General features: G+C 38.5%; 1 pseudogene; it reads right to left on the minus strand.

The window, feature by feature from the left end:
* Window positions 1-20898, minus strand: part of LOC148198346 (transcription factor bHLH91-like) — an 86084-nt pseudogene that overhangs the window by 64758 nt on the left and 428 nt on the right.

Genomic DNA, 20898 nt, shown 5'->3' on the forward strand with positions numbered 1-20898 from the left:
ATTTTTTAGTTTGTATTTTATTGGATTTTATTTTATTTTATTTTATTTTTCTGTTTTTCTGTTTTCTGTTTTCTGTTTTTATTTTCTGAATCTTATATCTTCTCTTATATCTTTTTTTGCTAACCAAATCTTTTCTAGGGTTTTGTGTTCTTGTGTATGCAGGAGGCAATTCGAACTAGGAGCAAGAAAACAACAAAACCTCTGCTTGAAGGATTAGAAGACAGTAGACGGAGGAGAAGAATCAGAACATCTAGAGAACTTTTCCCTCCTCCGGAAACTCTGTTGCAACCATCACCACAAGGTTCTGACAATAGCACAGAAAATATGGAGAATAATAATATCAGAAGAACTCTTGCTGATTACACCAATATAGCTGGACCTCAACACTTTAACAGCATAGCTAGACCTAGAGTCAATGCAGCCAATATGGAGGTCAAACCAGCACTGATAAAATTGGTGAAGAGCAATCAATTTAATGGGTTATCTCATGAAAGCCCATATGAGCACCTTACTACATTTAATGAAATTTGCAACACAGTGAAAATCAATGGGGTGCCAGACGAAGCAATCAAACTTAGTTTGTTTCCTTTCTCATTGGGAGGCAATGCTAAGCTTTGGTTGAACTCTTTTCCAGAAGGAAGTTTCACAGAGTGGGAAGCAGTGGTAACAAAGTTTTTCAACAAGTACTTTCCACAATCAAAGGTGACAAAAGGCAAGCAAGAGATATCTTCATTTAAGCAGGGCATGGAAGAATCACTGGGGCATGCATGGGATAGATACAAAAGTCTGCTAAGAAAAACACCGGCGCATGGCTTTGAAGAACAGGAAGTAGTCTTAACTTTCCTTGGAGGGCTTGGTTCACAAACCAAGATGATGCTTGATGCCTCAGCAGGAGGCAATATTAAATGGAAAACTCCAGAGGAAGCTATAGAAATCATTGACAACATGGCTACTAGTGATAATGAGCTCAACAGTGAAAGAGGAGCTCCTATGCAACAAAAAGGGGTTCTCCAATTACAGACACATGATGCCTTGCTAGCTCAAAATAAAATTCTTACTCAACAGCTGGAGACTCTGACTAAAACTCTTGCACAATTACCTAAAGAGTTGAAAACTGTTGCACAGGTACAAACCCAGTTGTGCGAATTATGTGGAGGTGATCATATCAATGGTCAATGTGCTTTTCCAGTGGAAGCCTTGGAGGATGTTAATTTCATGGCTAATCAATTTCCATACCGTCAAGGGAATTACAATCAAGGGTGGAAACCACATCCAAGCATTGGTCAAGGACAAACTGGGCAAGCAAATCAATATAATAAGCAGCAGCAGCAACCAACCTTTTGGCAACAGTTATCTATGCTTAATGAAAGATCAACAAGGTTGGAAGAAACTCTTCAACAATTCATACAGAAAACCGAATCTTCTCAAAAGAGCACTGAAGCTGCTATAAAGAATTTGGAGATTCAAATGGGTCAGATTACCAAGCAATTGGAAGAAAGGCCAAATAGAAATTCTGGGGCTAATACTGAGGTTAACCCTAGAGAAGAGTGCAAAGTGGTAAAGAGTGTGAATGAAGAGATAATTGAGTTAGAAGAAGGAGAAACAGAAGAAAGAAGAGAAATAGAGAGCAAAAACAATTTTCCTTTTCCAATAAATCAAGAGAAACAAATGGACTTCACAGAATTATTCAGAATGGTGGATAATGAAGCACCTTGGGAACGGATTCTACAGAAAATTGCAGTTTACACAAAATCTGATGAAGAAATCTCTACAAAGAAGAGACGTAGAGATGATGAGGTAAAAGAGTGTATAATTGTTGAAAAAGAGTCATTCCCTCCTAAAGCATCAGATCCAGGCAGTTTTTCTATCCCTTGTACTATAGGGAAGAAAAAGGTAAAGAAAGCTCTTCTTGATTTAGGTTCAAGTGTTAACTTGATACCTTATTCTTTACTGGAGCAAATCGGCAATGTTAAAATGAAACCTGCAAAGGTTAAAATAGTAATGGCTGATGGATCTTCAAAGGAGCTATGTGGGATTGTAGAGGACATTATAGTTTGTGTTGGCAAACTTCAGTTCTTGGCAGACTTTGTGGTGATGAAGATGGAGACCGAGAAGATACCTATCATACTTGGAAGACCGTTTATGAAAACGGCCAGGGCTATCATAGATGTAAATGAAGGGATAGTGGTGCTCCAGGATAGAGAGGAGAGAGTGGTGGTAGATGTCTTCAAAGATGAGATGCAAGCAAAGGAGGAAGAAGCTAGTTATAAAGCTGCATTTCGAGATGCACCCATGACTAGCCGTAAAGAAGAAAATATTGAGGTTTCAGGTAACCATTGTTTGTTGTTTCAGGTACCCCAGGAAGAAGAGATTGGAAGAGGAGAAGAAATTCCTAGAGACTGGAAGAAAAGAAGACTCCAACTTGGCACACCTGTTAGAATCAAGAACAAGTTGTGGGTTGTGAAGGGCTTTAAAGAGAAGGAGATGATAGAGATAGAATCTCCATATTCTAGAAGAACCAAAACAGTTCAAAGGAAACAACTGAGGAGTTGGTGGAATGACAACATCAACTATAAAGAAGATGGAACTTGAACTTTATTGGGTCAAGCTAATGACATGAAAAGAGCGCTTGCTGGGAGGCAACCCAGTGGACTTAAAAACTTTTGATTTGATTTTGTAATTTTTAATTTGTGAACATTATTTTTGTATTTATTTTGTTGGATATAGCATCTACTGAAGGATGCTAGGTGGTTAAGTATCTACTGAAGGATACAATGGCTGTAACACCTACTGATGGGTGTTGGTAAGAAAATTTTGCACCTACTGAAGGGTGTTGGTGGATTTTGGGTCAGGCTCGTGACGTTAAACAAGCGCTACCTGGGAGGCAACCCAGTTGATTGAATATTTTTGTTGATTTGTTTTAGTTAGGGTTTGCATAAGCATTTTTGAACATTGAATTGCAGGGAGCCAGTGAGGGGCATGTCTAGGAGGCACGTAGGTTAAGAAAAGAAGGAGAAGAACACATCACGAAAGTGCCGCTGAGCGGTACTTTACCGCTGAGCGGTACTCTCGCAGATTGGGTTTTAGTTCCCCTTAGCGGGACCCGAGCCCATTAGGGTATTTTTAAACCCTAAGCTGCGTATTCTTTCACACTTTCAGATTTTTCTCTGCACAAACACTCCCACATACCTTCTCCAAGGTTTTCCACATCTTTTCACTCTTCCCTCTTAAGAAAATTTCTCTTCTACTCACTTTTTCACTAGTGTGCCATCAAAGTTTGGGGTTGGAAGAGAGCATTCTAGCTTGGAAGCATTTTCATTGCATCTAGTATCTCCACCCAAGTAAGTAAAATGCATTTTGTTCATTCTAGGGTTTTTGATTTTGAATATGATTGTCAAAGCATGAAGATTTAGGGGTTTTGATTTCTTGGCATGATTTGATGATATATTTGATGTTTGAACTGATTAAACTGCATGATTATGAATTGGAAAACTGAAAATTGCATTTGGGTGGAGTTAGGAAAGCTTTAAAATAGGTTTTTCAAAAATCTGCAGAGTTACCGCTGAGGGGTAAACTGCCGCTGAGCGGCACTCTGCCAGATTTGATTTTTCTGGTTTTGTGTGATCTGGAATGTGGTACTGGTGGCGCTGAGGGGGAATTCTGGCCCTCAGCGATTGTTTAGCTTCGAAAGGAGTTGTGTTCTGTGTTTTACTAATGATTAACATCATGTTCTGTGGTTTTGTTTGTGTTTTGAATGTAGGAATGGCATCCTCATCAGGAAAAAGATTGAAAACCATGGCAACCAAGAGAAAGGAAAAGGAACCAGAGCAACCCCAATCTAGCAGGTTCCTCTCTAGAAAACATGAGAAGCACTTTAGGGTGGTTCAGGACAGGAGACTTCTGATGGAGAGAAAGGTTGGAATGATACCTAACTTTGCTCCTCAGTTTGGAGAGCAAGTGTTAGGGAATGATTGGGGAAGGCTAGCCACTTATCCTGCACCTGCCAACATAGCTGTGGTAAAGGAATTTTACACCAATGCAAAGAAGATTGGTGATTATCCAACTGAGAATTATTTGGGCTATGTCAGAGGCCATGCTATCAGGTATGATCCTGATTCTATTAATAACTTTCTGGACACTGTATGGGCTGGTGAGCAGTGCCAGTTTGCTCTTTGCATGGAGGAAGGTGCTGATTATGAGGATGTGGAGAGAGTATTGTGTATACCTGGAGGACACTTCCAAAGGAATAGATCTGGCTCAGTGGTTAACATTAGGAGGACGGATTTGACTCCTCTTGCAAAGTATTGGATGGCGTTTTCTCATGCCAACATTCAGCCATGTTCACATGTGTCAGATATTACTCTCAGTAGGGCACTATTCATCTACTGTGCTATCAGAAGCTTAAATGTCAATATTGGGCAGGTGATAGCTGATGAAATAAGTATGTGCGCCAACACCTCAAACAACAAAGCACCATTAGGACATCCTTCTTTGATTACTCACCTTTGCAAGCTAGCTGGGGTGGATATATCAAATCCACCGTTTGAGAGGCCAAGAAAAGCTATTGATGAGGCCTATTATAGACAGTACTGTGGAGGTGAGGAGGCAGCTCAGCCAGTCCCACCACGCCGTGCTCGTAGAGAGAGAGGGCCAGCATAGAGCCAGACATCTGCTGAGACACATGAAGCAGAGCCATCCCAGATGAGGGACATGTATATGTCTCTTATAGGGGCTCAGTTGCAGTCCATTCACAAAGGGCAGGTGGCCACTGCTGAGATGATTGTGGGGATGTATGATACACCTCCAGCCCACAGGTGGACTATGGATGAATTCCATAATGTGGTAGCATGGCCAGAGGAACCAGTGCATGGAGGAGGAGCTGAAGCAGCTGAAGCTTCAGCTAGAGATATGGAAGAAGATGAAGCTGATGAGGATGATGCATTTGAAGATGATGAAGATGAGGAGGAAGAGGAAGATACAGAGGACAGCTCAGATTGATGAGGAGCTGAGATAGCATTTACTGATGAATGCTATCATGTGCTTATGTTTTGTGGTTTAAGTTTTCTGAACTTATTTGTTTTTGTTTTCAGATTAGGGTTTGATGTACTCTATTTGAAACCTGGTTTCTTGTGATGGTTTGCTATTAACTGTGATTGTGTGATAAGTAATGCTGAATGATGCTTATGATTGATTGATGTTGAGATGATGTGCACATTAAAATGCTTATACAAGTGATTCACAAGCTTTGTGAACAAATGCATGATATCATGATTGTGATTGTGAAATTAAGCAGGATGTGTATGTCAAATGTGAATGAGCTTATATGTGAGATTTTGAGCTCCAGAGTTGTTATTGTTGAATGCTATTACTTTGAAAGCATGAATGGTTTTGCCCAGGTTTTCTAGGATTGAATCAATTGCTTGTTTTGCATCATATGATCAAGGCCGTTTGTTGGGAACCTTTTTATTGGCCAAATTTATAAAAATTAGCCCACTAAAAAAAGAACACTTTGAGTTCTATCCTTTGAACCCTTAGCTTTGAATATACACTGAAAACCCTTGATTGAAAATCTTTACCTTGAGTTAAGTAGAAGATCTTGTGTGGTATTGTTAAATGTTCAAGTTTGGGGTTGTTGGGAAAACATGAAAAGCATTGAGCTAAGAGCTAAAAAGTAAGAATATGCAAAGAAAAAGAAAAGAAAAGAAAAAGAAGTAAAGCTCAATGCAAAGGCAAAAAGAAAGTTGGGAATGAATAAGATGATTGTGTTGTTATGATTCTATTAACTCAAGGATTTTGTGATCCAGAAAAACCAATTTTCTTGTTAGCCCAGCCACATTATAAGCCATTAAAAAGTCCTTGTGATGATGCATGCTAGTGAATGTTTTTGATTGTGGTAAAATGAAAGGCAAAATTGATTCATGTGACATTGTGATGGTAGAGTGAATGAGTGATTACCTCTTATACACTTGTGTGTGAGTGAAACACTTTACCTAGTGAGGAAATATTCCATTAGCACATGAACATCCATGCTTAATTGATTGGTTATTCATGAAAAAGAGCATTTGTTGGGTATTAACTGATTTTGTGAAACACTAAAGCATGTGCACATCTTGATTGAAATCTTGATCATAAGTGATTAATGTTTTTACTTATCTTGAAAAGAGGATTTTTAGAATGAGTGAACCATCATATGAATTGGTTGAAGATAGAGTTACATCTTGTTTGCTTGAGGACAGGCAAAGTTCTAAGTTTGGGGTTGTGATAACAGTTGAAAAACTGTTATTTTCATGATTAAAATTGACACTAAAAGCAACCTTTACACTTAGAAACTAGCTTGAAATCATGCTTTTCTTCATATTTTTAGAAATAAGAGAGCTGGACAGGTTTATGCTTGATTTCAGTGTTTTTGTGCAGGTTTTAAGGTGAATTTGGTGAAAGAAGTGAAGAAGGAGAGAGATGAAATCAGAAAAGACAATAAAAAGTGCAAAAGGAGAAGCCGAAGTCACCGCTCAACGGCAGTTTACCGCTGAGCGGCATTCAGGAGCTTGCGGGAGGTCCGCTGAGGGGCAAAATAGTCGCTGAGGGGAACAAACAAGTCACGCACTCACCGCTGAGCGGTATTTTACCGCTGAGCGGCACTTTAATGGGCTTGGACTTGACTTTTTGTAATTTACGAATGATATATAAGCTTTAGGGTTTCCTAGGGTTAGGCATCTTTGGCTGGAACGAAGCAAACACTCTCTCTTCCACCCCTTTGAAGGAGGATCTTGGATGCTGAGGCTTCCTCTTCACCTTTTTAGGGTTTATTCTTTCATTCTTTCATTGCAATTCATCTAGGTTCACCATGAATATGGTGAACTAAACTCTGTATGTTTGTTGGGGAATCAATGTAATCTTGTGAAACTCTCATATATGGAATCTGTTTTTACATCTTTTAATTAAGACTTATGCTTTCTTTTCATCATTAGTTAGGGTTTTTCCTCTTTGCTTAATGCTTGCATTGTTTAACTCATTCGATGCATGATTATTGGTTTTGTCGATACGGGCACGTACGGGGAAGTCTAGATCCGGGGAATTTCTCCCAATATGATATTGGTTGTCGTTAAGCTCCTGCACTTATGAACTGATCATTAGGAATGCTAGGAATTGTATGAACTCGTGATTAGGGAGAAGCCTTCTAGAAAGGTACTTTAGAGAGTGGCATTAACAATGATGATTTGAATGTTGAATTCCTAAAATATATGAGAGTGGATAAGATGAAATTGACCCCCAACAACATATTCATATCTATATTTCATTGAAAGTGTTTATCTTTTGCTTTTTGCCATTGATCAAAATTCATGCATACATGTTTATTTTTTTGTCTTGCATATTAAACTCCAAATATTTCGTTTGTAAGTCTTAGTTAATCAAGAAACCACATAACTAAACTAGGCCGTGAGTCCTTTGGGAAGAACGATACTTGGTCTAACCGAGTTTATTACTTGAACGATTCGGTCATACTTGCCGATTGAAAACAAGTTTGTGACATCATAATTTGGTGTTCATAAATTTGTCCATCACCGAGCCCATTAGGGTATTTTTATACCCTAAGCTGCGCAAATGCTCTCACTTTCAGGCTCTTCTCTGCACAAACACTCCCACATACCTTTTCCAAGGTTCTCCACATCTTTTACCTCTTCTCTTTTGAAAAATTTCTCTTCCACTCATTTTCTCACTAGTGTTTCATCTAAGTTTGGGGTTGGAAGAGAGCATCTTAGCTTGGAAACATTCTCATTGCATCTAGTATCTCCACCCAAGTAAGTAAAATCATTTTGTTCATTCTAGGGTTCTTGATTTTGAATGTGATTGTCAAAGCATGAATATTTAGGGGTTTTGATTTCTATGCATGATTTGATGATATAATTGATGTTTGAACCGATTAAACTGCATGATTTTGATCTGGAAAACTGAAAACTGCATTTGGGTGGAGTTAGGACAGCTTAAAAAGAGGTTTTTCAAAACTCTGCAGAGTTACCGCTCAGGGGTAAATTGCCACTGAGCGGCACTCTGCCAGACCTGAAATTTTTGAAAATTTGTGTTCTGGAATGTGGCACTGGTGGCGCTGAGGGGTAATTCTGACCCTCAGCGGTGGCTTAGCTTCGAAAGGAGTTGTATTCAGTGTTTTACTAATGATTAACATCATGTTCTATGGTTTTGTATATTTGTTGGATTGCAGGAATGGCATCCTCTTCAGGAAAAAGATTGAAAACCATGGCAACCAAGAGAAAGGAAAAGGAACCAGAACAGCCCCATTCTAGTAGGTTCCTCTCTCGGAAACATGAGAAGCAGTTCAAGGTGGTGCAAGACAGGAGACTCCTTATGGAGAGAAAAGTTGGAATGATACCTAATTTTGCTCCTCAATTTGGAGAGCAATTGTTAAGGAATGACTGGGGAAAGCTAGCCACATATCCTGCACCTGCCAACATAGCTGTGGTAAAAGAATTCTACACCAATGCAAAGAAGATTGGTGATTATCCAGCTAAAAATTATCTGGGCTATGTCAGAGGCCATGCTATCTGGTATGATCCTGATTCTATTAATAACTTCCTGGATACTGTGTGGGCTGGTGAGCAGTGCCAGTTTGCTCTTTGCATGGAGGTAGGGGCTGATTTTGAGGATGTAGAGAGAGTACTATGTATACCTGGAGCACACTTCCAAAGTATTGGATGGCATTTTCTCATGCCAACATTCAGCCATGTTCACATGTGTCAGATATTACTCTCAGCAGGGCACTCTTCATCTACTATGCTATCAGGAACTTAAATGTTAATATTGGGCAGATGATAGCTGATGAGATTAGTGCGTGTGCCAATACCTCAAATAACAAAGCACCCCTAGGACATCCGTCCTTAATCACTCACCTTTGCAAGATAGCTGGGGTGGACACTTCTGCTCCACCATTTGAAAGGCCAAGAAAAGCCATTGATGAGGCATATTACAAACAGTATTGTGGAGGTGAGGAGGCAGCTCAGCCAGTTCCACCACGCCGTGCTCGCTGAGAGAGAGGGCAAGCACAGAGCCAGACATCTGCTGAGACACATGAAGCAGAACCGTTCCAGATGAGTGACATGTACATGTCTCTTATAGGTGCTCAGTTACAGTCCATTCATAGAGGGCAGGTGGCTACTGTTGAGATGATTGTGGGGATGTATGATACACCTCCAGCTCACAGGTGGACTATGGAGGAATTCCATAATGTGGTAGCTTGGCCAGAGGAGCCGGTGCAATGAGGAGGAGCTGAAGCAGCTGAAGCTTCAGTTAGGGAGATGGAAGAAGATGAAGATGATGATGATGATGCATTTGAAGATGATGAAGATGAGGAAGAAGGGGAAGATACAGAGGACAGCTCAGATTGATGAGGAGCTGAGATAGCATTTACTGATGAATGCTATCATGAACTTATGCTTTTGTTGGTTTAAGTGTTCTGAACTTATTTACTTTTGTTTTAGACTAGGATTGATGTACTCTATTGGAAACCTGGTTTGTTATGATGGTTTGCTATTGACTGTGATTGTGTGATAAGTAATGCTTGATGATGATAATTGATTGATTGATGTTGAGATAGATGTGCACATTAAATGCTTATACAGGTGATTCACAAGCTTTGTGAACAAATGCAGGATATTATGATTGTGATTGTGAGATTAAGCAGGATGTGTATGTCAAATTTGAATGAGCCTATTTGTGAGGTTTTGAGCTCCAGAGTTTTTTATTGATTGAATGCTATTACTTTGAAAGCATGAATGATTTTGCCCAGGTTTTCTATGATTGAATCAATTGCTTGTTTTGCATTATATGATCAAGGCCGTTTGTTGGAACCCTTTTTATTGGCCAAATTCATGAAGTTAGCCCACTAAAAGAGAACACTTTGTGTTCTATCCTTTGAACCCTTAGCCTTGAACATAAATTGAAAACTCGTGTTGAAAAGCTTTACCTTGAGTTAAGTAGAAAATCTTTTGTGGTATTGTTAAATGTTCAAGTTTGGGGTTGTTGGGAAAGCATGAAAAAGCAAAAGGAAAAGCATTGAGCTAAAAGTTAAGAATAAGAATGTGAAAAGAAAAGAAAAAGAGAAAGAAAAGAAAAGAAAAAGCAAAGCTCAATGTAAAGACAAGTTGGAAAAAATAAGAATAATTGTGTTGTTATGATTCTCTTAACTCAAGGATTTTGTGATCCAGAAAAACCAATTTTCTTGATTAGCCCAGCCACGTTATAAGCCATTGAAAAGTCCTTGTGATGATGCATGCTTGTAAATGTTTTGATTGTGGTTAAATGAAAGGCAAAGTTGATTCATGTGACATTGTGGTAGTGGAGTGAATGAGTGATTACCTCTTATACACTTGTGAGTGAGTGAAACACTTTACCTGGTGAGGAAGTATTCCATGAGCACATGAACATCCATGCTTAATTGATTGATCATTCATGAAAAATAGCATTTGTTTGATATTAACTGACTTTGTGAACACTAAAGCATGTGCACATCTTGATTGAAATCTTGGTCAAAAGTTTGATTGAAGTCTTTGCTTATCTTGAAAAGAAATTTTTGAATGAGTGAACCATCATATGAATTGGTAGAAGATTGAGTTACATCTTGTTTGCTTGAGGACAAGCAAAGTTCTAAGTTTCGGGTTGTGATAACAGTTGAAAAACTGTTATTTTCATGCTTGAAATTGATACTAAAAGCAACCTTTAACACTTAGAAACTAGCTTGAAATCATGCTTTTATTCATATTTTCAAAAATAAGAGAGTTGGACAGGTTTATGCTTGATTTCAGTGTTTTTGTGCAGGTTTTAAGGTGAATTTGGTGAAAGAAGTGAAGAAGGAGAGAGATGAAATCAGAAAAGTCATCAAAAAGTGCGAAAGGAGAAGCCGCAACTGCCGCTCAGCGGCAATTTACCGCTGAGCGGCACTCAGAAGCTCACGGGGGATCCGCTGAGGGGCAAAATGGCCGCTGAGGGGAAGAAACCAACTCACGCACTTACCGCTGAGCGGCATACTTATGGGCTTGGGCTTAAATTTTCTGTAATTTTATAATAGTATATAAGCTTTAGGACGTCCTAGGGTTTGTATCTTTGGCAGAAACGAAGCAAACACTCTCTCTTCCACCCCTTTGAAGGAGGATCTTGGATGCTCAGGCTACCTCTTCACCTTTCTAGGGTTTTATCTTTCATTCTTTCATTATTATTCATCTAGTTTCACCATGAATATGGTGAACTAAACTTTGTATTGTTGTTGGGGAATCAATGTAGTCTTGTGAAACTCTCATATATGGAATTAGTGTTTAAACATCTTATTTGAGATACATGCTTTCTTTCATCATTAGGTAGGGTTTTTCCTCTTTGCTCAATGCTTACTTTGTTTAACTCATTCAATGCATGATTATTGATTTTGTCGATACGGGAACGTACGGGGAAGTCTAGATCCGGGGAATTTCTCCCAATAGTATATTGGTTTCCGTTAAGCTCCTGCACTAAAAGAACTAATTATTAGGAATGCTAGGAATCGTATGAACTCGTAATTAGGGATAGGCCTTCTTGCAAGGTAATTTAGAGAGTGGCATTAACAATGATGAAAAGAATGTTGAATTCCTAAAGTATATGAGAGTGGATAAGATGAAATTGATAACCCCAACAACATACTCATCCATATATTCCATTGAAGTGTTTGTATTTTGTTTTAGCCATTGATCAAATTCATGCATACATGTTTATTTTCTGTTTTGCATATTAAACTTCACTTATTTCGTTCTTAAGTCTTAAATAATCAACGAATCACATAACTAAACTAGGTCGTGAGTCCTTTGGGAGAACGATACTTGGTCTTACCGAGTTTATTACTTGAAACGATTCGGTCACACTTGCCGATTGTTCAACTAGTTTGTGGCGCCGTATTTCGGTGTTCATAAATTTGTCATCAGCGGCATTTGCGGCACCAACTCTTCTTCTTCCTAGCTTGCCCTAGGTGTCCTTTATCAATGCCTCTCACTACCCCAATGCATTTACTTTCTCACATCACTCAAACATTCAATCCCTATAACTAGAGAAAAATCCAAACAAAAAAAAACAAAGATAAATTCAATCAACTAGGTTGCCTCCCAGGTAGTGCTTGTTTAACGTCACGAACCTGACCCAAAATCCTCCAGCACCCATCAGTAGGTGCAAATCTTTTCTTAGCAACACATCAGTAGGTGTAAACGAACATAGTATCCTTCAGTAGATACTCTACCACCTAACATCCTTCAGTAGATGTAAACCCTATAACAAGTTTATAACCAAAACAAAAAATACCAAAAGTTCATAATTACATCACCAAACCAAAAATAAAAGTTCTTAAATCACTGGGTTGCCTCCAAGCAAGTGCTCTTTTAACGTCACTAGCTTGACCCAATAAAGCTCAAGTTCCATCTTCTTTTTACTGAACTTCTTTAGGAATTTGATAAAACCAGGAACCTGTTTCAATGTCTCAATCATAGGAACTTTAATCTCCAATTTCTTGAAGATTTCCATAAAGTGCTCAAAATCCTTCTTCTTCCTATGATACTTCTTTGGATGAGGAAGAGGTTTTTCATATGATTCTTTCTTGTTTTCTCTCGTTCTCTTTTTCTTTTTCTCTCACTTTCTTTTTTCTTCTCTTTGTCCACTCACTTTCTTAATCTTCACACAAATTTTCTTTTCTCTCACTCTCTCAACCACTTCTCTTTCTTTTTCTACATCTTTATCTTTTTCACTCAACTCTTCTTTTTCTTTTCTCTTTATCTTTTTCTCATCTAAAATCTTGTCATTTCTAGTGATAATGGCTTGACATTCCTCCCTAGGGTTAACTTCAGTATCAACCTCAGTATCAACCCCAAAATCATCCAATTTCTGAATCATGTGACCAAGCTGCATCTCCATCCTTTTACATGATGCTTCAATGCTTTTCTGAGTGGAGATGGACTCTTGCATAAATTGTTGAAAGACGTCATTGATAACAGTTGTAACACTGTTATTTTCATGCTTAAAATTGATACTAAAAGCAACCTTTAACACTTAGAAACTAGCTTGAAATCATACTTTTGGTCATATTTTTAGAAATAAGAGAGTTGGACAGGTTTATGCTTGATTTCAGTGTTTTATGCAGGTTTTAAGGTGAATTTGGTGAAAGAAGTGAAGAAGGATAAAGATGGAATCAGAAAAGACATCAAAAAGTGCAAAAGGAGAAGCCGCAACTACCGCTCAGCGGCAGTTTACCGCTGAGCGGCACTCAGGCAATCACGTTGGCTCCGTTGAGGGGTGAAAAGGCCGTTGAGGGGAGGAAAACAACTCACGCACTTACCGTTGAGACGAAGCAAACACTCTTTTTTCCACCCCTTGAAGGAAGATCTTGGATGCTCAGGCTACCTTCTCCTCTTTCTAGGGTTCTATCTTTCTTTCATTCATTATTGTTCATCTAGTTTCACCATAAATATGGTGAACTAAACCTTGTATTGTTGTTGGGGAATCAATGTAGTCTTGTGAAACTCTCATATATGGAATTTGAGTTTTAACATCTTATATTAAGATACATGCTTTCTTTCATCTTTAGTTAGGGATTTTCCTCTTTGCTTAATTCTTGCTTTGTTTAACTCATTCATTGCCATGATTATTGATTTTGTCGATATGGGAACGTACAGGGAAATCCAGATTCGGGGAATTTCTCCCAATAGCATATTGGTTGCCTTTAAGCTCCTGCACTTCAGAACTAATTACTAGGAATGCTAGGAATTGTATGAACTCGTAATTAAGGATAGGTCTCTTACAAGGTGATTTAGAGAGTGGCATTAGCAATTCATGAAAAGAATGATGAATTCCTAAAGTATATGAGAGTGAACAAGATGAAATTGATAACCCCAACAACATACTCATCCATTTAATTCATTAAAGTGTTTGTTATCCTCTTTTCCATTGATCAACATTCATGCATACATGTTTAATTACTGTCTTTTGCATTTAAACCTACAATCAATTGTTTACAAGTCTCAAATAATCAACAAATCATATAACTAACTAGGCCGTGAGTCCTTTGGGAAAACGATACTTGGTCTTACCTAGTTTTATTACTTGATACGATTCGGTCACACTTGCCGATTGTTAAACAAGTTTGTGGCGCCGTTTTTCGGTGTTCATAAATTTGTCATCAAGTTTTTGGCGCCGTTGCCGGGGACTCGTGGTTTAACTAGTTTATTTGTGTGATTATTGATTATCTTTGACTTGAAATTTGAATGTTGAATTTTGAATTTCTTTTTTTATTTTTTCTGTTTTTACTTTATTTTATTTTATTTTATTTTATTTTATTTTTCTGTTTTTATTTTTTCTATTTTCTGTTTTTATTTTATTTTTTTATTTTATCTTCTTATCTCTGATCTTATATCTTCTTCTATATCTTTTTGTGCTAACCAATTTTTCTAGGGTTTTGTTTTCTTGTGTATGCAGGAGACAATCCGAACAAGGAGCAAGAAAACTGTAGAACCTCTTCTTGAAGGTTTAGACGAGAGTAGACGGAGGAGAAGAATCCGTACATCCAGAGAACTTTTTCCTCCTCCGGAAACTCTGTTACAACCAACACCACAAGGTTCTGACCATAGCACTGATAATATGGAGAATAATGATGCCAGAAGAACTCTTGCAGATTACACAAATATAGCTGGACCTCAACATTTTAATAGCATAACAAGACCGAGGGTCAATGCAGCCAACATGGAGGTGAAGCCAGCATTAATCCAACTGGTGAAGAGTAATCAATTTAATGGGTTGTCTCATGAAAGCCCATATGAGCACCTCACAACTTTTAATGAGATCTGCAACACGGTGAAAATAAATGGGGTGTCGGACGAAGCAATCAAACTTAGCATGTTTCCATTCTCATTAGGAGGCAACGCTAAGCTTTGGTTAAATTCTTTTCCATAAGGAAGCTTTACAGAGTGGGAAGCAGTGGTGACCAAGTTCCTAAACAAATACTTTCCATAATCAAAGTTGAATAAAGGAAAGCAAGAGATTTCATCATTCAGGCAAGGCATGGAGGAATCACTAGGGCATGCATGGCACAGATATAAAAGCTTATTAAGAAAGACACCCACGCATGGATATTATGAAGTGGAAGTAGTCCTAATCTTCCTTGGAGGTCTTGGTTCACAAACCAAGATAATGCTTGACGCCTCAGCAGGGGGAAATATCAAATGGAAAACTCTAGAGGAAGCTACAGAAATCATTGACAATATGGCTACTAGTGATAACGAACTAAATAGTGGAAGAGGAGCTCCTACTCAACAAAAAGGAGTTCTACAGTTACAAACCCATGATGCCTTGCTAGCACAGAACAAAATACTAACTCAACAACTAGAGACTCTTACAAAAACACTTGCACAACTGCCAAAAGAGTTAAAGAATGTTGCACAAGCTCAATCACAGTTGTGTGAATTATGTGGAGGTGACCATATCAATGGTCAATGCGCTTTTCCAGCAGAAGCCTTAGAGGATGTTAACTTCATGGCCAATCAATATCGTTAGGGGAATTTTAATCAAGGGTGGAAACCACACCCATTATTGGTCATGGACAAACTGGGCAAGCCGGACAAACTGGGCAATTTAACAAGCAACAGCAACAACCAACCTTATGGCAACAGTTTTCTATACTTAATGAAAGATCAATAAGGATGGAAGAAACTCTTCATCAGTTCATACAGAAAACTGATTCTGCTCAAAAGAGCACTGAAGCTGCTATTAAGAATTTGGAGATTCAAATGGGTCAGATTACCAAGAAGTTGGAAGAGAGGCCAGACAAAAATTTTGGGGCTAATACTGAGGTTAACCCCAAAGAAGAATGTAAAGTGTTGGAGAGTACAAATGATGAGACAGTTGAGTTAGAAAAAGGCGAGATAGAAAAAGAAGAGAGAGAAAAGAGAGAAAAAGAAAAAGAAGAGAGAAAAGAGAAAGGAGAGAGATGAGAGATAAAAAGTAATGATATTTTTCCTTTTCCGATCAATCAAGAGAAACAATTTGATTTTACAGAATTATTCAAGATGGTGGACAATGATGTACCTTGGAATCAGATATTACAACAAATTGCAGTTTATACTAAACCTGAGGACGAAGTCTCTACAAAGAAAAGACGTCGAGATGATGATACAAAAAAGTATAAAGCTATTAAAAAGGAGCCCTTCCCTCCAAAAGCAAAAGATCCAGGAGGCTTTTCTATTACATGCACAATAGGGAAGAAAAGGATAAAAAAGGCCTTACTTGATTTAGGATCAAGTGTTAACTTGATACCTTATTCTTTACTGGAGCATATCGGTGATGTTGATGCGAAGCCTGTAAAGGTTAACTTAGTAATGGCAGATGGATCTTCAAAGGAACCCTGTGGAATAGCAGAAGATATTATAGTTTGTGTAGGCAAACTTCATTTCTTGATAGACTTTGTGGTGATGGAGATGGAAACTAAAAAGATACCTATTATTCTCGGAAGACCGTTTATGAAAACGGCCAAAGCCATCATTGATGTGAACGAAGGTATAGTGGTGCTTCAAGATAGAGAAGAGAGAGTTGTGGTAGATGTCTTCAAAGAAGATAGGCAGATGCAGGAGGAAGAAGCTAGTCATAAAGCTGCATTTCAAGATGTACTCATGACTAGCCTTGAAGATGAAAAGCGCAAGGTTAAAGGTAAACATTGTTTATTGTTTCAGGTACAGGAAAAAGAGAAGATTGGAAGAGGAAGAAAAGTTCCTAATGGCTGGATGAAAGAACAACTCCAACTGGGTACACCTGTGAGATTCAAAAACAAGTTGTGGGTTGTGAAAGGCTACAAAGAAAAGGAGATGATAGAGATAGAATCTCCATATTCTAGAAGAGTCAAAACAGTACACCGGAAGCAGTTGAGGAGTTGGTGGGAGATAGACATCAACCATGAAGAAGGAACTTGAACTTTATTGGGTCAAGCTAATGACGTTAAAAGAGCGCTTTCTGGAAGGCATTCCAGTGATTTGAGGACAATATTTATTTTGTTTTTCTTTTGGATTTGTAATTTTTTTTTAATCAGTTGGACATTATTTCTGTAAATATGATTTTGGATATAGCATCTACTGAAGGATGCTAGGTGGTTAAGTATCCACTGAAGGATACTAGGTTTGTTACACCTACTGATGGGTGTTGGTAAGAAAGTTTTGCACCTACTGATGGGTGCTGGTGGATTTTGGGTCAAGCTCGTGACGTTAAACAAGCGCTACTTGGGAGGCAACCCAGTTGATTGATTATATTTCTGTTTGTTCTGTTTTAGTTGTATGATAGGGATTTGCATAAGTGATCTGAGAATTTAATTGCAGGGAACCAGTGAGGGGGCATGAGTAGGATGCACTTAGGTTAAGCTAGGGAGAAGAGGAACACTTCCCGAAAGTGCCGCTGAGTGGCAAACTACCGCTGAGCGGTAGTGTCGTAGACTGGGCTTAGGTTGCCCTTAGCGGAACCCGAGCCCATTAGGGTATTTTTATACCCTAAGCTGCGCCTTAGCTTCTCTTTTCAGACTCTTCTCTGCACACACACTCCTACATACTTTTTCAAAGGTTCTCTACAACTTTTCCCTCATCCCTCTTGAGAAAATCTCCTTCTCACTCACTTTCTCACTAGTTTTCCATCTAAGTTTGGGGTTGGAAGAGAGTATCATAGCTTGAAAGCATTCTCATTTCATCTAGCATCTCCACCCAAGTAAGTCAAGCATTTTTCATTCTAGGGTTCTTGAGTTTGAATTTCATTGTTAAAGCATGAATCTTTAGGGGTTTTGATTTCTACGCATGATTTGATGATTTAATTGATGTTTGAACCGATTAAACTGAATGATTTTGATCTGGAAAACTGAAAATTGCATGTGGGTGGAGTTAGGACAGGTTAAAAATGAAGTTTTCAAAAAATCTGCAGAGTCACCGCTCAGGGGTAAATTGCCGCTGAGCGGCACTCGGACAGACATGCTGTTTTTGCTGAGTTGCGTTCTGGATTGATGCACTGGTGGCGCTGAGGGGTGATTTTAACCCTCAGCGGTGGTTTAGCTTCGAAATAAGGTGTTATCTGTGTTTTACTAATGATTAACAACATGTTTTGTGGTTTTGTATCTGTGTTTGATGTAGGAATGGCATCCTCTTCAGGCAAAAGAATGAAAACCATGGCATTCAAAAGAAAAGAAAAGGAACCAGAACAACCCCATTCTAGTAGGTTCCTATCTTGCAAACATGAGAAGCACTTTAAGGTGGTCCAAGATAGGAGACTCCTTATGGAGAGAAAGGTTGGAATGATACCTAACTTTGCTCCTCAATTTGGAGAGCAATTGTTAGGGAATGATTGGGGGAAGCTAGCTACATACCCTACACCTGCCAATATAGCTGTGGTGAAAGAATTCTACACTAATGCAAGAAAGATTGGTGATTATCCAGCTGAGAATTACCTAGGCTATGTCAGAGGCCATGCTATTAGGTATGATCCTGATTCCATCAACAACTTCTTGGATACTGTGTGGGCTGGTGAGCAATGCCAGTTTGCTCTTTGTATGGAAGAAGGCGCTGATTTTGATGATGTGGAGAGAGTTTTATGTGTACGTGGAGGACATTTTCAGAGGAATAGAACTGGTGTTGTGGTGAACATTAGGAGAACTGACTTGACTCCTCTTGCAAAGTATTGGATGGCATTTTCTCATGCCAACATTCAACCATGTTCTCATGTGTCAGACATTACTCTTAGCAAGGCACTACTCCTTTACAGTGCAATCAGGAACTTGAATGTTAATATTGGACAGGTAATAGCTGATGAGATAAGGGTGTGTGTGATGAGAGGGTCGCACCTCTCACAAAAGTTGTGCATAAAAGAATGCAGTATAGTACTAGGAAGTGACTCCTAGGTCGTCTCTCAAGGACCAAATGTGGTTCAGTCTCAGATCAAACACATAGTGGGGGGATTTTGAAAGATTGTTTTTGTGCGGATAAAATTAAATTAAACTGACTGGAAATTAAACACGACTGGATTAAAAAAGGCGAAGCAAATTCTAAAACAGTAAAATGAAATTAACACAGTGAAAATGAAATTGGAACAGTAAAAATTCAAATAAAAAAAAATAGAATAGGAAATTGTTTCCCTCCTCCAAAACCGTAGCCTTCCTACATCCATACCACTTGATTTTACAAAGAAAACATTACTTCCACTTCAATTAATATTTCTTAATGAAAAGCAAATTAATTTGTATGCACACCATTCTACCCACGACAATCTTCTTCCAAAAGTACTAAAAGAGACAAATTCAAATGTAAGAAAAGGTCCCACATGTTGACTAAATGCTAATAGATTTTTAGAAGAAAGATGTTTGATTTTTACAAGGAGAAGAAAGCTTTTACGTAACACACACCTAATCTACTTCTTCATTCTCAAACAAAATAAATTTACTGCAGTATTCCAGCCGTGACACATGTCCATAAATCACCATTTACTTTGCTTCTTTTTCACTTCTAACAACATTAAAACACAAGCATGAAACAATACTTCATTATCTATCTCAAAACAGCCATTAACATTAGCATAAACAATAAAAGGCACTACAGGAAAATCAATTAATACCGACGGTTAATTACCGAAGGCCTTTTGGCCTTCAGTAAATGTAATTTACCGAAGGCTTTTCCGAGGGCTTGTGTTACATCACTTTACCGAGGGCTTTTGGCCGTCTGTAATGGGCCTGAGTGATTATCGAAGGCAAACGACCGTCGGTAAGTGGGTAACGTTCATCAAATTAGAAAGTCAGATATTTGGGAAGCATTTCGCGAAAACTCCGTTTTCCCTCCAATCTTCACATTCTCTGCCCTAACTTCATCGACGAACTCAGTGGGTGGCTTGTGCAGACTGCTTCCCACCCTAAGCACAATCTTGGTACGGTTCTTCTCCACTCCGAACTTATAGGTGAAGTGTCCCATTCTCCCATCTCATTTTGTGTTCCTGTTACTGTTTTGGATTACGCGTCAATGGTGTAACCTTTTTCCTTGTAGCGTTTTGCAGTGTTCTGAGCTGAGGAAGGTGGTGGGTGGCTGAGTTGAAGGCTACCATTGTCGACGGAGGATATCGGACGACGCGGCATGGACGAGGCGGCGTAACCAGGGCAGTGTCGCTGGGTGACAAGGTCTTCCACTACTGCTTCAGAGGCTATCGAAGGGGCTACCATCGAGGTAAGTTGTTATTTGCATTGATGAACTATGAAAGCTAAGAAGCATTTCTTCTGACTTTGTTAAATGTATGGTCTGAATTATTTTGTGCAATATGATTTGGTATAGAAAAATTGTTCATAGTTGGCATTTTGATTGGTAATGCATTTTTTAGAATTAGGCATTTTAAAACTAAAGCAAGCTAATATGAGTAGATTATGAAAACTGAAAAGAGTTACTCACTGAGAGTAAAAAGGTACTGGTACACCTAAAAAGCCAATTTGATATAGCATAAGTACCGAAATACTCAAGATATCTCTGTCCCATAACTATAGAAGGTGTTATATTCCTGTCAAGGTTAATGTATAGACCTAAGGAAGGTAAGCATGTCCTACATGGACACTGATATCTCTGTCCTGTAGCTAATACCTATAACCTTATAAGTAAGTTGCACTGCATATAGTGCATTAAAACTTGATTTCAGTGACAACCTTTTTTTAGTGTCAGTTAATTAAAATGTAGATCAATCAAAACAAGGATTGATGGTAGACATATTCTCCATCCTTGATGGAGGACTTATTCTCTCTTAAAAATAGTATATTCAGGATATCCTCCATTGAGCAAAGATGGATAATTCTAAGCCTGAACCCAGTCGTATGATTTGAGGTTTAAAGCTCACTAC

This window comes from Vigna umbellata, chromosome 5 (assembly GCF_029865625.1).
Source record: "Vigna umbellata cultivar VRB3 chromosome 5, Vumbellata_1.0, whole genome shotgun sequence".
NCBI lineage: Eukaryota > Viridiplantae > Streptophyta > Magnoliopsida > Fabales > Fabaceae > Vigna > Vigna umbellata.